This window comes from Microtus pennsylvanicus, chromosome 10 (genome assembly GCF_037038515.1).
Source record: "Microtus pennsylvanicus isolate mMicPen1 chromosome 10, mMicPen1.hap1, whole genome shotgun sequence".
Taxonomy (NCBI): Eukaryota; Metazoa; Chordata; class Mammalia; order Rodentia; family Cricetidae; genus Microtus; species Microtus pennsylvanicus.
Window position 1 is genome coordinate 92,836,422 of NC_134588.1, and position 17,877 is coordinate 92,854,298.

At 39.5% G+C, this 17,877-nt stretch overlaps 1 non-coding gene and 1 pseudogene across 1 annotated transcript; both read right to left on the bottom strand.

Annotated features, from left to right (window-relative positions):
- Nucleotides 1–7,494: 7,494 nt before the first annotated feature.
- Nucleotides 7,495–7,631, bottom strand: LOC142859237 (small nucleolar RNA SNORA2/SNORA34 family). Its single transcript, XR_012912152.1, has one exon. It is a non-coding gene; the product is annotated as a small nucleolar RNA SNORA2/SNORA34 family (small nucleolar RNA).
- Nucleotides 7,632–16,393: 8,762 nt separating this feature from the next.
- On the bottom strand, nucleotides 16,394–17,591 carry LOC142858372 (olfactory receptor 10J1-like; annotated as a pseudogene).
- Nucleotides 17,592–17,877: the final 286 nt, after the last annotated feature.

Consider the following 17,877-nt stretch of genomic DNA (forward strand, 5'->3'; position numbering starts at 1 on the left):
TTCATCAACACTAGAGGTTAAAAATTATTATTATCATGGCAAAGATCCACTTTTTATTCTCTTTTTACTTTCAGCATATCATGATCAATTAAATAGCATCATAGAATTCTATAAGCAATTAACTCTAATTACTATTTTTACCATTTTCATTAACTACATATACCTTGTACTTATGCTTGGTGTATTGAGCCACTTGATTCTTGACTCACTGAGATGTTACTTTACCTAGAGAGTTTAGGTAAATTTGTTATGGCTAACTCACACATATTGAACCATAGTTTTCAGGTAAAAGCCTTTACTAGGATTCCCAGAGCTTAGTCATTTAGGCTAACCAAATGTACAAGTTGCAAGAGCTATTCCAATCTCCTTGAGTAGCAACATAGAGCTCAGAATCACTGTCTAAGTGCACACATAATACATATTGCTTATGTTAATTTCTGTCCCATAAATTTAGAATCAATTTTTTGCATTTACCATGTTGATGATACTATGGCTTAGAACCAGTTATGGATTAAGAGACAGTGACAAAAAATATAGTAGATAAAACATCTATAAAAGGTGACAAGAAGAGTGGAAACAAATGTATAAAATTTAATTATATTGTAATAACCATTTTAACAAACAGAAATTGACTAAAGGCTTATAAATAATTGAAATTCTCTTGAGTTTCTAGTTGGAACATCAAGAGTCTATAAACATTTATCTGGGGGAGTTCTCAACATCCATTTTTTTAAATTTTTATAAATAAAAATACAATTATGTAATTTTTTACTTTCCTCATTAAATTGCCTCTGGGTTCCTCCTGTAACACTTTCTCAAATTCACAGCCTTTACCATTTTTAATTGTTTTATACACATAGAAATGATATATAAATATATGTGTGTGTTTTGTGTATCATATATTCCTAAATATATAGATATAATCTGATCAGTGCATATGTTGCTTACATGCATATGACTTCTAAATATTTCTCCTAACAGTCACAGAAAATAGTATGTCTCATTCCTCAACAATGAAACTTCTCTTCACAAAATATGGAGATCATTATAGATAACAGAACTAATCAAATGGAAAAAAACCAAGTAATCCTACAGTGTCTAGCACTGCCTAATCCATTTGATCAGCCCTATCCCTATCTGATCCTCGCAACTAATGCATCTAAGGCTCAGGGAACATCATGGAAGTGGGGGAGAAAAGAATATAAGAGCCAGAGGAACAGGAAGTTTGCTGTGATATTATTTCTCCTAGAAATGTTAGGGAAACTATACCTAAGAATTCTCAACACTGTGACTGCCTAAATAAGACATGACAAGTATAACAACAGTCATTCTAATGCAGGAGGGGTAAACCTCATGTTGCCCAAATCTAGACAAAAAAAAAAAGGATAGATAACTAATGATTTCTTAGAATGGGTAAAAATAATATTCTCCAGGGAAGAACCCTCCAAATTCTTATCCTGAAACAAATGGTCAGCCACCAAATTTTTACCCACATAATACAGTGATTAGGACCTTTTATTCTTGTTGCTGAAAGCTTTCTCTATATAACAGTGCCTTGGTATCTGAGGAATTAGCCTTTATTTGCAGTGGAAGCTGGATAAAACCTGCAGATACACTGGCTCAGTGTGGTGAATTCATTTGGGAGAGAATGGAGATAGCCATCAGCACTCAGATGTGTATCTTGGTTCTGAAAAAGCAGCTCATAAGCCATAAGTTTAGCTGGCAGATATTGAAATAAGACAGGCACAGCTGAATACCCCATGCATTCCTAGCCGTGAAGAAAGAATGAATGTATAATGGAAGGCTTCAAAAACCTGAGTAAATGTGAAAACCTTTTATAACTGTGTTCCTCTTTGAAGGTTTCTCCAGCTTTGGGTGGGTAGAACAGGCTTATCTTCTTTATTGTTTTCCAGACATTGTACCTTCTGACTCTGTCACGCAACGTGATCATTGTGACTATTATTTGCCTGGACCATCCTCTCCATACATCCATGTACTTTTTTCTGAGCATCCTCTCCATCTCTGAGACTTTCTATATTATGCCATCATCCCTCATATATTTTCTGACCTCCTTTATACCTACCAGTTCATAGATATCCAAGGCTGTGCAACCCAGTTCTTCTTTTATCTTTATCTTTTGTCATCAATAACTGTTTTCTTCTAACAGCTATGGGTTATAACAGCTATGTGGCCACCTGCAAGCCTGTAAGGTATTCATTATCATCATTATTATAATGATCTACAATGTTATCATTTCTCTGCTGAACTCTTTGGTATAAAGTTTAATAAACAAGGCAGTAAAATATTCTCTACAGAAGGCCATAGGTCTTAGGTCTCTTTCCTCTTAATAGGACCTTTTTGAAGACATTTTCTTTGGTAATGTATGTATGAATTAATTTTTCTACTATTTCAATAATGCCTTTACATATAGAGTCAAGAAAGGTAAATTAAATTGAAGTGATTGATAAAAGCAGCTTTCTTCTGGGGCAGTAATGCTTATCTGGGTCCTACTCTAAACATACATGAAAGTATGTGGTATAAAAAAAATTCTTCATCTGTGCTGCTCACTCCTCTTGCCTTTATATGCATTTGTGTGGAACGGAACACATTTTAACAATGCTTTTCGTTATTTGCACAAGTGAAGAAAGACTCAAAGTCTAGCAGTAGCCTAAATGACAAGATCAAATGATTTTGAACACATATTGAAAACTTTTTTGGTGAAGCTAAAAGTGTGAGTTTGCAGCCTTAATAATAAGTAAGTGAGGACACGGGAACATATACAGCTCTCTGTCAAAAGCACCTCTACATTCTGGTTTTGAAATTTGCTAATACTGCATTATAGTAAGGGTAACTTTAAAACTCTGGAGGCACATCTCCTAAGAAGATGGAATGTTCCAGTTGACCTAAGAATAGTGAGCACACACAAGGAAGGAAAAGGTATCAGCTACAATGAGGGGTGTGCTGTCCATATCCTGAGATTCCTATATGACTGTGACAATACAGACTGAAATGGAGGCCACATCAAAAGTTGAATGGGTTTTGATCAATTATGGTTTTCTGTAATGTTTTCAGTATGTTGCAAAGTTATATTTCTGTTGAAGGAGACCACTTATTTTTCCCGGCTGCTTAGACCCAAAATAATCACACAGAAACCATATTAATTAAATCCCTGCTTGGCCCATTAGCTCTAGCTTCATGTTGGCTAACTCTTACATATTAATTTAACCCATTTATATTAATCTGTATATCACCACATGTCAGTGGCTTACTGGGTAATGTTCCCAGCATCTGTCTCATGAGGAGGATCCATGGCTTCTTCCTAACTCCACCTTCCTCCTCCCATGCTATAGGCCAACCCAGTTTCCTTATTCATTAACTAATAAAAACAACACATAGACAGAAGGACCTCCCACACAATATTCCCTTGATGAGGGGTGAAGCCTACACATAGGGTCTGAAGATGTATCCAGTGAGTGAGAACATGCAGCAGAAAAGAAGAAAGAGAAGACCACTCCACTAATTTTGAGGAAATCCAGAGAGCAGCACAGGTTTACTGCTGTCACTCCTGTTTAAAAATGAAAGCTGAGATCCATAATGGTCCAAAGAGACAAACCCAGAGACTGGGTTTGAATTTGTATCATTCATGGCTTCTCCTGTGTGGGTTACCCTTTCTAAATAATGGTTAATCAAGAGGCAGAAGCTTTATTGCCTTCACTCAGTGATAAAGGCCTGTCATTGCCATGGAATAAAGCAAATTGGAAAATAAGCCCAAACTGTCTATTTGCAGATGAGAGTTCTCATTACAATGAGTATGTGGTATTTTTCCATGTTGTAGAGAGAGACATGATACAAACTCAGTAACTAAAATTGCTCCCTTTTTAATGAGCATTTCCATGGGTTTGGAACTCATTCAGGAGCTATTTTCTTTCACCACTTTGAAGATGTCCTTCCATGCATTTTTATTTCCCAACACCAGTTTAAAACATTCAGTTCACGAGTCCATTATTTTACATCCAATACTGATCATTGTAGTTTTTTATTGCTATCTAACAAACTCAGTACCTTAAAATAACACACCATTTTGGCCCATTTCCCTACACAGCTATCTGGGTACCATCTTCTTGAGTTTTCTGCTCAAGGTATCATGAATCTACAGAGTATGTACAGGGATGTGGCCATTGCTGCAGAGTGGCATGCGCTTCCAAGCTGCTGAGAGAATTAGGTCCTTGTGATTAGAAGACTGAAGTTGTTTTTCTTTCTGGTTGCCAATTGTGAGTGTTTTGTTTTAGAAATTTCTCAGGTGTTTTGCATACAGAGCTCTCACTGGTATTCTTAAAACACAACACCTTGCTTCTTCAAAGTGACTGAAGAGGTATGTCTGCCTCCAGTCTGGTTACATGGACCTATCATTGTATACAATGTATAATAAGACAGATTTCTAGGAAATGCATTTTAGCATGGGCACGAAGCCCTATTATCTTTGCTGTATTATATTAGGAATTGGAAAGTCCAATTCTGTCGACAGTATAATGAAGGGCCTTACACATAGGTGAGACTCATTGTGGATCATATTTGAGAGAATTTGTAACATTTGAAATCATCTTGAAGTTCTTTTAACGAGTTCACAAAGTAATTTTTGTTATTCTGCCCCTATGGTGTGCTTTGCCTTCTATACGACTTTTAGTTCTTTTTTCCTTTCTTCTGCTGCAGCTGTAAAGTTCTGATGCATTCTGAACACTTTATCAGGAGTCTAATATTTTCCTGATTAGGGCCAAATGGTGAATAATTTAAGGGTTTGAACCATAATCTCTGCTGTGTTAAATTTTTCAAAGGTAACCCCAATATGGCTTAGATAATATGTAAATTAATGCTTGTGGTAGTCATTGAAAACCAACTTGTATGATTAATAAAAATGAAAATATAATATACTTTCTGTTTTTTAAAAAACTTTCACTTTATTTACTTTTTAATTGATTAAAATTCTGAACTCTTTTACATCTTGCTGTCTGTACAAAAACAGATGGTGGTCACATCAGCTGGCAGGCCATAGTTGCTTATCCCTGCTTTATATGAATAAATTATAAAGACAAATTGAAGCTTGAGATTACATTATCTTTCTGTAGTAGAGATTTTATTGTACTCCCTGGCAGGTGGTAGTAGGGACAAGATCCTATTTATCTAACTGGGGACTAAGTTAACTTGAATCTAGTTTCAAACTTTGTGAGGGTTAATTTGTTTCCATTGACTCTTCCATGTATAAGCACATATGGGGACTGCAGATGCTCTGTCAGTTTCTAGGTTCTTTTGACCAAAGACTACAAACACTAAATGACAGTTCCTCAAAGAATCCACAGAGAGTTGAATGTCAGACGAACACATTTATTTACATCCCTTCTTTCTAAATGCTTGATTCTTAAAGAATGTAATTATCTCTATATCACTCAGTGATGATAGCATTGTTTCAGGGATGCAGTAAAATTGATTATATAAAAAATGATGCTCTTTTCTCTCTCTGTTCCCCTAGATCCAGTCTGCTAGCCTCATCCCCAGTTCTGCAACACATCAATCTTTATAGCATTCCCTGCCCCCTGTTTCCATCTTCTGTGGATTTCACATATCATTCCCCTCCTAATTCCCCTTCCCCTACTCATTTCATTGCCCTGTTTCTCAACCCCAGCAGTCACTCCTTGATAACCAAAAAGTCACTCTTGCCAAAAAAGCAGGTAGGGTGACAGATGATTCACACCTTTTCTCCTGCTCCTTCAGATCCAATCACACTGTCTTACCCCCAGATCTGTAGCAGATAATCTACTGTAGTCTTCCTTTCCTCCTGAACCCATCCTCAAGAGATCACAAATACTGTCTTCTCCAACCTTCCTTCTCCCAACTCATACCATTATCCCTGTTACCAATACCAGCAACCTGTGAACACACCAACTAAGTATCCCAGGGAAACTGGTCCATGGAAAATTTCCCAACAGGCAGCACACAACTGTAACACTCTCCTAAAGTCCAGGGAGGAAGCAGAAACCAAGAATCAAAACATTTATCCAGTAGAGACAAAACCTGATATCATCAGCTGTAGCTGAGTCCTGATGGCTCCCTTGGGGGAGGGGGTGAGAAGGCATGGAGTCAACATCACAGACTCTGGGAGTCAGGCAAGTGGCAAAGCAGACTCATTTATTGAGAGGTGGGGAGAGCCTTATATACCTCCCTCCCAGAACCCAGGCTGCATTCCAATCCATTGCCTTTGCAAGGTTGCCCCTTGTTGACTAAGTATGATCAGAACCTCTGACAGTGACCATGGCTAGGCCCTCAGGCAGACTCCAGGTTGATTTATCTCTCAATCTTGTAGGCCTTATCTTCCTACATATGGACCCTTTTTTATTTATTGCATGAGTGCTCAGCTGGAACCAGAGTTCTTTGCTCAGGCCTTGTTGACCCTGTCTCAGGAGGGCTCAGCAACTGGACTGTGCCTGTCTTAGATTGGCCTGCCAAACAGGCTCTTACCAGTCATTTACTACCAGCCCTGGAAGAGCATTCATTCCTTGAAAATTGCCAGGATGGGGGAACTAGCCAGTAGCCTTTTCAATTTCAGATAACCAGACATGCACATCCTCTTGCAGGGGACTTCGAGAGGGATGCCGATGCCCAAGAACCACTAACATCTGCAGAGTTGCCTCAGTTGCTGTCCACTGCTGTTGAATATGATGCAGAAGATGTTTAAAGAGAAATAACAATACCACCAGCCAATAAAGGCGTATGTGAGCATCCAGGAGGGATCAAATAGTCTTTTTATATTACGCCAAACTTTTTCAAAATATGAAACGTCAAAAACAATAACCTCTGCCATTATCTGATCTAGTCAAAAGAAATTCACGTGTTAACACTAATGAATTATATAGAAACTTAGTTGACCATGGGCTCTTAATATATTTAGCCATCTCCCAGCATGCTGGACTAACATTCATCATCTTAAAAGGTGTCATACAAAATGAGATAAAGTGAGGGCCACAATTGAGTCTCATCAAGGTATTTAAAATGCCAATTTCTTCTTCTAATAATAAATCAGTTTGTTTGCGTGGGGCAATGAGAGCAAGAAAGGGGAGTATATACATTATCCATCCTAGGTTATTTCCTCCTTGGTAGAAGCAGGCTGATCCATGGCTGGGCATACATCTCTTACCAGGCCCCATATTGGTGTTGTGGCAGTCTGAGGAAAAACACAATCATATCCTCTCCCACCGGTTAGCAGGGGCTGTCTACTACCATTGGAGAAAGATAGGATCTCTCCATCTTACCAGGGTCAGGAGTGTGTTCATTGGCAGAGATGTACAATGATTGTAGGCCAGACTAATCCCCTTGTCATTAAAACTGAGAAAGTCCATATAGAAAAGGTCAGATGGAAAAGTCCTGTTAAGGCCAGATGAGGATTGTCTCCTAGCCTCTGGCGAGATAGTCCCAGTCAACAGTTTTTTTTTTCTTTTTTTTTCCAGATGTTTCTTTCTAATGAATTGACCACAACATTTTAAAATTTCTGAAATGGCCAACAGACCATAAAAAGACATTTATTTAGGCAACTGCTTGAAACCAACAGCTTCAGCAAACTGATGGCCTTGATTCAGGGCCAAAGTCAACAGTTTTTTAAGAGCTCTGTTGGTCTTCTCCACAGTAGCTTGTCCCTGTGGATTTCAGGGAATGTCAGTAGTATGGGAAATCTTCCAGGACCCCAGAAAGTCTTTGAATTGTTGCGAGGAATAGGCAGGGATATTGTCAGTCATAAGTGCCCAAGGTATAGCAAATATGGGTGACTATTAATCTGTAATTCTTAATAACCTAATATAGCCTAAAGACTAATGCTTCATACTATAAAATTAAACAATCTTTTAACAGATGTGCAGAATGAGAACAATGACCTCAAAGTTATAACAATATATAAAGATATCTTGGTCAAAGTTAGAAATGTATAGTGCAATATTACAAAACACCCTTAAATTGTATCATTATACAAAATATCTTAAGAATATGGAAACATGCATACATACAGTATAACAAAAATAATTTTACATTTGTGTACAAAAACATTGTAAACAGAAATAGAAATATACACAATAGAATGATAAAATTTGAATTTGTATCAATATACAAATTATCTTAGACAGAAATACAAAAATAATTTTACATATGTATCAATAAAGAAGAATCTGTGCCAATGTGAATTGTCTATAACTAATAACTGCTAAAAATATTTCACAAGTAGATGCACTAATCTATCTTATCATCACATCCCATCTATTTCCCCCCTTTTCTTTCTTAAACGAGATCCCTAAGTCTAAACTTCATTGTCCCACCCCAACCCTATTACAACTTATAACCAACTCTTAACAGATGACAATTATCAATACACCTAAGAAAACAAAATCTACTGGAAGAGGAGGCATTTTTTTCTTAATATCTCTTCCAGTTGTCTCAGGAGCAACGATATCTCTACAGGATCCTATTTTTTTTTTTAAAAAAAGCAAAACACTAAAACCACCGTTGGGTCTCAAGAGGACGAACTGTAACATTGTAGCTCATCTCTGAGTAGCTGGTAAGGCTTTTCTGAAGTTCTAATCAGTAAAAAATTCTCCTTCTTGTGTAATAAGATTGTGGAAGTAAGCTGGGGTGCATGCCTTAAAGGCCTTGAAAGTCAGGTCAGAAACCTGTTGGGAGTAGCCTTAATGGTCAAACTGAGCCTGAAAGATGGAATGGACAAAGTTAACTCATCCAGTGAGCATGTCAAGGGTCACTGGAATATTAACTAAGAGGTTTGCTCATGCTTGAGTTTCTGCCTGATCATCGTTAGCCAGTTTTCCAGCTAAGAAAGGTGGCTGGCTCCAGAACAACTTTACTGAAGTGAAGGTGTAGCCTCCTGCTGCAGGTGTGGAGCTGATGGACAAGTGGCACCTGTTGAAGTTAGAGCAGCGGGGCTGCGTTCCTAGCACCCAGCCGCCCCGGCCCTCTGTTGCAGTGGAGGAGCGGCAGGCTACATTCCTAGCACCCGGCCGCCCTGGCTCCCGCATGGCTAGCTTATGCCCAGAAATAATTACACAGAAACTGTATTCTTTTAAACACTGCTTGGCCCATTAGTTCCAGCCTCTTATTGGCTAGCTCTCACATATTGATCTAACTCATTTCTAATAATCTGTGTAGCCCACGAGGTGGCTTACCAGGAAAGATCTTAACCTGCATCTGTCTGGAGTGGGAGAATCATGGAGGCTCCCTGACTCAGCTTCTTTCTCCCAGCATTCTGTTCTGTCTACTCCACCTACCTAATTTTCTGTCCTATCAGAGGCCAAGTGGTTTCTTTATTACTTAACCAATGAAACAACAGATAGAAAGATGACCCTGCTCCAACAGGCACCTGTGCTCTTTTAACTGTGGCTGGGCTCTCTTTGGCAGGTTTTGTGGGGCTTCAACTGTTTGTCTCCTCCTCATCAGATGTTGTAGAGAGATCGGATATGGGGGTAAAGGAGAGGTTACCCATTTTGTAGAGGGAGATAGCAGGCGAGCAACAGTCAGAGAGAAGATGACAGTCAACAGGAGTAGATAATTGTGGTGGACATTCATGTTTTACAGTTAGTGAGGGACTTGCGTAGATTTTTAGGGCATGGCTGTATGCCCACATGGTGTCTCCAGATGGAGGGACAGTGTTTGAGAGTCTAGGAGCTGAGCCTTGCTTCCACCTGCTGGGGGGGGGTCAGCCATTATGTGGAGGTACCAGGTGAGCTAAAACAGAAAAAAAATGTTCCTTCCTCATGTTCTGGCTTTGTGGGAACCTAGCCAGTTTGGATGCTCACCTTCCTAGACCTGGATGAAGCGGGGAGAATCTTGGACTTTCCACAGAGCAGGGGACCCTGACTGCTCTTCAGACTGGAGAGGGAGGGGGAGAGGAGTGGGAGGAGGGGGAGGAAAATGGGAGGCTGGGAGGAGGCAGAAATTTTTTTTTCAATAAAAAAAAAGTTCCTTCCTAATTGGAAAATCAGGCAAATGTGATAGACAACACAAAAGAAGAAAGAAAAAAAAGAAAGGAAGAGAGAGAGAGAGAGAGAGAGAGAGAGAGAAATGTTTCCCAACACCTTTTCACCAGATGGACCTAGGGGTCTTCCCACCAAAATACACCATCTTGGGGGAGCTGTCCAGTGCTGTAAAAAGAGGGAGATGACTAGAAATTGTTTGGGCACCAGATGTAGCTGGGTCCTAACAGCTCCCTCTGAGAAGGGTGAGAAGGAGTCAAAGGCATAGACTCTGGGGGTCAGGCAAGTGGCAAAGCAGACTCACTTATTGAGCAATAGGGAGAGCCTTATATACCTTCCTCCCAGCACCCAGACTGTGATCTGTTGACATTGTGTTGTTGCCCCTTATTGGTGAGGCATGGTCAGGACCTCTGACAGTGAATGCTGCTAGGCCCTCAGGGAGACTCCAGGTTGGCTCATCTCTTGCCCTTATAGGTCTTATCTTCCTACAGTCACCCAGACCTATAACCATCCCAATGCCAAATGCCTAGATGTCAGTGTAAAAATGTAATCAGTAACAGCCAGGATGTGATATCTCCACTGGAGCCTAGCAGTCCCACCACAGAAGGCACTGGCTATTCCAACATAGCTGTAACCCAATATAAAAACCTTCAAAATAATCTATATTATGACAGAGACCATTAAAGAGGGTATGAAAAAATAATTCGTATAAATTTAGGAAAATACATACAAACAAAGAATGAACTGAATAAAATTGCTCTAGACCTCAAGACAAAAGTAGAATTAATGATGAAGACCCAAACTGAAGGAAGGCTCGAAATGAAAACAATTAGGCATTTGAGCAGAAACTACAGAGTCAAACTTCACCAACAGCTTCAGGATATGGAAGAAAAAAATCTCAGCCATTGAAGATTTGATAGAAAAAAGATGGATATATTTGTCAAATAAAAATGACATCATGAAATATTCAGGCAAATGGATAAAAATAGAAAAACTTATCCTGAGGGAGGTAACTTAGACTCAAAAAGACAAACACAGTATGAATTCACTCATAAGTGAATACTGGATGTAAACGGATGAAGAATGACCAGACAACAATCTATAGCTCCAGAGAAGCTAGGGAATTAGGAGCACCCTAAAAGAGATGTATAGATCTCCCTGGGAGGGGCAATAGATGATATCTCCCAGGTAAACTGGAGGAAGAGGGGGCAGTAGAGGGGAGGAGATGGAGGATGAGAACGTGAGGGAACAGGATGGTTAAGTTGGGGAAGGGATGGAGTGGGAGAGCAATGATAAAGAGATCTTGAGAGAGGGAGCCATTATGAGGTTAGGGAGAAATCTGGTACTAGGGAAGTTTCCAGTAATCCGCAAGGATGACCCCAGCTAAGATTTCTAGGAATAGTAGAAGGCCTTTCCCTGTAGACAGATTGATGAATGCCCTAACTGTCATCATAGAGCCTTCATCCAGTAACTGATGAGAGGAGATACAGAGATCCACAGCCAAGCACCAGGCTGAGCTCCGGGAGTCCAGTCGAAGAGCGAGAGAGGGAGGAAGGATTATATGAGCAAAGGGCATCAAGATAATGACAGAGAAATCCAGAGACAGCTGAACAAATTTCCTGGGAAGCTGAGGGTGCTGAAAGCAGCAGAGCTGATCCCCTCCCCCCACCACATCTATCATGTGGTGGCATGAATGAGGCAGCAATTGGGAAAGATGGCCCTGCACCTAGCCTGGGCAAAACAGTGGAGCTGTCCCTGGAGGTGTGAGTGAGAAGGACCCCAGAATCTGAGAACAGGAGGACAGGTTGCCTTGGAAGGGCTGGCTGAGGCAATGTTGAAGAGCTTGATGCGAGGGTGGGATGGGGTGGATGACAACGGGGAAAGCTGGTGTTTTGACCAGTCTAGCTGACACCAAGCCCTAAATTTTTATTTGCTTTGAGGGAAGAGGTTTTAAGGATGATTGTTGTAGCAGGGGACAGGCAGATGGGTGAGTTCAGAATGCATGATGTGAAAAGCACAAAGAATCAATAAAAGTTAATAAGAAAAAAGAAAGAAAGAAAATAAAGCCTTTCTTAATGTGCAGGTTTAACCAACAAATTCTGAAAAGACAGTCATCTCTTCTTTCTTTTCATTTTTATTAAGATTTTTTAAATACAGTCTTTTCTCATTTTACATAATTATCCCCATTCCCACTCCCTCCCCTCCTCTTGCTTCTGCTTCCCTTTCCACCTTCCTGACCCTACCTCCCCATCCATTCCTCAGAATGTGTAAGACTTCTTATGGGGAGTCAACAAAGTCTAACACTTTTCCTCCTCCCTCCTCTTCTCCCCTCCCCCTTCCCTTCCACTCTCTTTTCTCCCCCCTTCCAAATTTTCTCAGGAGGTCTTGTCTGTTTCCCCTTCCCAGGGGGAATCAATGTATGTCCCTCTTAGGGTTCTCCTTGTTACCTAACTTCTTCGAATCATGGACTATAGGCTGATTATTCTTTGCTTTACATCTAATATCCACTTATCGAGTAAGTATATACCATGTTTGTCTGTCTGGGTCTGAGTTACCTCACTCAAGATGTTTTTTTTTTCTAGTTCCATCCATTTGCATGCAAATTTTAAGATGGCATTATTTTTTATCACTGAGTAGTAGCCCATTGTGTAAATGTACTACATTTTCTTCATCTACTCTTCAGTTGAGGGGCGTCTAGGTTGTTTCCAAGTTCTGGCTATTATGAATAATGCTGGTATGAATGCAGTTGAGCAAATGTGTTTGTGGTATGAGTATGTCCTTTGTATATATGTGCAAGAGTGGTGTTGCTGGGTCCTGAGGTAGATTGATTCCCAATTTTCTGAGAAACTGGCATACTTATTTCCAAGTTTATACTCTCACCAGCAATGTAGGAGTGTTAGTTTTACTCCACATCCTTTCCAGAATAAGCTATCACTGGTATTTTTGATCTTAGCCATTCTGACCTGTGTAAGATGGTATCTCAGAGTTGTTTTGATTAGCATTTCCCTGATGGTTAAGGACATTGAGCAATTCCTTAAGTTTTTTGGCCATTTGCAATTCTTCTTTTGAGAATTGTCTGTTTAGATCACTACCACATTTTTTGATTGGATTATTTCATAGTTTTATGTCTAGTTTCTTGAGTTCTTTATATATTTTGACCCTTAGTCTTTGATGTGTGGTTAGTGAAGATCTTTCATCATAGTAGACTTCCCTTTTTGTCTTAGTAACTGTGTCCTTTGCCTTACAGAAGCTTCTCAGTTTTAGGAGGTTCTATTTATTAATTGTTGCTTTTAGTATCTGCCCCTACACATATTTGTATAATGCTTGGGAACCAGACTAAAGACACTGCTTCTGGAATGTGATCATGGATAGACAGACTGCTTTTTGTAGTAGCTTTTATTGGATGTGTTATTTGACAACCTCAAATATGTAAAAAGTACACTGACCTCATCCTAATACCCACCTTCTCTATTTTCCCTCTCAACCCCATTACACACTTGGTTCTTAATAGTTACCCTCCTCACACTTGTAGCTTTTGTTGTTCTGGTTTTGGTACCAACTGATTAGAGATTCTGTATTTTAACAGTCTTTTGCTTATTGCTTTTCTTTTTTTTTTTTAGCAAGAGAAAGAATCTCTGTCAGCCCAATTGATGTATTAGCCATTCTGAGGAGCTATGCCTGTGCAGATATAGGAAAATCACCTCTCTCCCACTAGGAAGATGGGAAGAAACCTCACTCTACATATTGGATTAATATGTAGGTGGCAGACAGGATTGACCTCAAGTAAAGGAGATTCAAACTCCACTCTGATGGAGACTTGTGTACTGTTGGAGAATTATACTTTTAAAATGGGATTTTCTATTCAAGAACAATGAGCTTATGACAGAAACTTCTATACTTGAAGGCTCCAAATGAAAGGTAGATGATTTATGAATTTCAAAAAACAAGCAAACAAACAAACTCTGGATAGAAATCTTGTGGGTGGCAATCTAACACTTCTCTTCTTTTTCCAACTGTTATTATTATTCCACATTGTTCTAGGGGACATTGTCTGCCCCGGGGAAAGATCATAAGAATCCAGAGGGGATGGCAACTGCATTTCAAAAAGACTTTTAAGAACTCATAACTGAAACATTTTTATTAAAAACTGAAAGAGGGTTTAAGTTAGGCAAACTTTTCTAGAGTGGAAAGCCTCTTTTACTTTGGAGAGAATGATTTTGAATATCAAAATCTGATCACTAATATATTCTATGTGTGAAACATAAATGTGAACTATGGGGCTGCGACAAATTCAGGGTTTGCTGTTTGAATAACAAAAAGAATACAACCTTTGGAGAAGACAGCCTTGCTGTCAGTGGGATACTGGGAAGCAGACTCTCATCCCTGCCCCCAGCTAAACTGTGATGCCCTCATCAAGGACAGAAAGGAGTCATTGACACAGGGGAGTGTGAATATTCCTCACTTTCTAGAGCAGTCTCTCAGAAAGACTTGGGTCCTGGCAGGGAGGAGTAGGTAGTGAGGTGTTAGGTGGATGGTTTGGGGATTCCAAGTTGACTCTAGTTCACTACATCACAGGACCACAAACACAGTTGAACAGTTGAAGACTATATGAGGGTAATGGAGGCATGGTGGATATAGAATGGCCATTACTGGTCACAAGCAAGACACAAAGTGCAGGAATCACTTGGCATGACACTAAGGTTGACTGTGGGTCGTGTACCTTCCTGGAATCTTTCAAGTGGATGTACTACGTCTTTGCATATTTTATTTGATATTTCTGTATTTTGACAACATTTAACAAAGAAAATAATGTGTACTCATGTATCCTTTGTGGATATTGAAGTTAATTTCTCAGTACAATAAAATACTTTGATTTGCTCAATAATTATCCCTGCTAATTACTAATTCATTCATCACTTATTTTTTCTCAGAAATTGAAACTAAGATTTATATCCATTGTTCTCCTTTTTTCATTTTTTGAGAAAAGGAAGAGTAAATAGTCTATTATTATTTCATTTCTGACTCAGTCAATTGAAGTTGATGGAAGTCTTCATGCTGGAATTCCTTACTATTTACATTGCTCAGTTTTTCAATGGTAATGGAATCATTTAATTTACTTTACAAAGGAGTTATCCTGGCTTAAATTTCCACCTAATCCCTTTCTTTGGCTTGATGACTTGGCTTACAAGGGGAAGAAGGAGACTCAAAGAACTTTTTCTAAATTCCCTCTGCTCCTCTTAGCCCTCCTCACCATGTCATCTAACACTTTGACTCAACTCTCAAGAAGTCTTCAGAAGATTATTATTATTATTATTATTTGGTTTTTTGAGACAGGGTTTCTCTGTAGCTTTGGAGCCTGTCCTGGAAGTAGGTCTTGCAGACCAGGCTGGCCATGAACTCAAAGAGATCCTTCTGCCTCTGCCTCCCAAGTGCTGGGATTAAAGGTGTGCGCTACCACCACCTGCTCCACCCCCATTTTTTGAGAAGATTTCTTCTTAACTTTTCCTGATTTGACAATTTTACAGAATTCTCAGCAATCTTCTCCCTCACACACATCCTCTTCCTTTCTGTGACTTAAAACAATTTTTTTCTATGAAGGATATTTTTATTATTAGCCTCAGAAACCCCTCTCCTCCATTTGGCTTCCCTTCAGTAAGAAGCAAAGAATAGACCAAGTCACTTGCATTCAGATGATATGACCAGACTCTCAAGACTATCTTATGCTGATTAGAAAGCTTTTACATTGAATGTGTTCTTCCCTCTTCAGGACCTTTACTTAGCTTCCCATCATTAGGAGTTCCACCTGTGGCAGATAGGAGACCTGGAGCTCCTTTGGAGTTCCTGTGTGGCTGCTTGAAGATAGTTTGGGAAGTTTTAGTTCATTCGAGATCCATTTCTTAAAAGATCTCTTTAGTTTTTGCATTGCTTATCTTATTAAAACACAAGGCAGTTAGATGTTTGTATATTTCCCTCCTACCCACCACTTGCTCAAGCAACTAATTTATATTAAGAGAATATTCCATTGAGTAATGTTTAGTGTGTGGTTTATAATTCAATGAGAAATAGATTGGTTCCTTTAAATTTAAGCTTGGAATGAACATAAGATCATACTTTGACCTTGTAATTATCTTTTGGAGTAGGGCCAATGGCTGTCTGTGCACAGGTCTTGCAAGTGACCTGTGTTTTTATTATGTTAACAAAGAGGCTGAGGAAATAAAATGAAATTATGAAAGGCTGGCTCCCAGTTCCACTTTTGCCCTCTTCCTGGCCTTGGCTATGATGTATAAAACTCCTAATCACATGAAACCCTGGCAATATAACTTTTCCTATCAAGTTCCATAAGAAAAAGATGAAACTATTTGGACATAAATTAACAACTATGATAAGGATTTTCTCCCCATTACTCTCCGTAGAGCATCCTGGACTTCTTTGTTTCTCAGACTATATACAACAGGATTTAGTAGAGGTGTTATAACAGTGCAAGTCACTGAGATCAGCTGGTCCTGCTCCCTGGTATTCTCTGACTTGGGCTTGAAGTAGACAATGGAAGCACAACCATAGTAGATTGTTACCACAGTGAGGTGGGACATACAGATAGCAAAAGTTTTCTTCTGGCTGTCAACTGAGGCAATCTTGAGAATGGTGGGCATAATGAGGACATAGGAGATGCATAGGAAAGTGGCAGGTGCTGTGATTGCCGGGAGACTGAGAACTAATGTCAAGATGTCTTTGATGACTGATATTGCACAGCCACATGCAAAACAAGTCGGTCATCACAGAAGAAATATTTAATCAGTGAGTTGCAAAAGGGCAGCCTATAAATGGATGTAGCCTCAACTAGTGAGAGAAGGAACCTCATGGCACAGACTGAAGATGTCAGGATGGCACATACCCTCCAATTCATGATGGCACTATAATGAAGTCCGTTGTAGATAGCCACATAACAATCATAACCCATGACTGCTAACAGCAGACAGCTGGTGATTCCAAATCCGAGGAAAAAATAGAGCTCCATCTCACAGCACTCCAGGAAGATTGTTTGGCTTAGAACCACAGGCTACCAAGCATTTGTAGGGTGATAACCAGGGACCAGAAGCTCTTTTCAGAGAACACTTAAGAAGAAATACATGGGGATATGAAGGTTCTGGTCAATACAGATAATGGTCACAATGATGACATTGCCAGCCAGAGTCAGGATGTGCAGTGTGCAGGACAAAGAAGACAACAAAAAGTGTGAGTTGGTAAGTGGTATTCTTTTTTTTTTTTTTAGTTAAAATGCTATTTTTATTTACTGGAATTTTATTTATTTTTTTATTTTTTTAATTTATTTTTTTTAGTTGTTGAAAAAGATTTCAGCCTCCTCCTGGTTTCCCATTTCCCTCCCCCTCCTCCCACACATCGCCCCTTCCCCCCACTCCTGTCCCCCTCTACCCCTCCCCCCACCCGCAGGGCAGGGAATCTGGACTGCTCTTCATTCTCAAGAGGGAGGGGGAGTGGAGTGAGTTGGTATTCATACAAATTGGATAAACCCTAGAAAACAAACTCCCTTATCTCTGTGCACTTGGCTCTCTTCATTGAGGACCTTAGATCCAAAAGATAAAGAGAAGGTCAACACTACGTCTTCCTGTCAGGGATGACCCTGAGTACCCTGCAGAGCAATGATCCTATAAAGTAGAATCAATTCAAAACTGCCTGGATGGAGCTGTAAGGAAATTTAATCCATAAAGTCCTCATTTCCTAAGAACAGCACCCTAAAGCCAATCACTAGAACTTACATTTTAAAAATATGTAAATAAGAGGAAGTTATTGTAGGACTTGCTTGTAATTGCAATACTGAGGAGATGGAGACAGACAGAAGCCT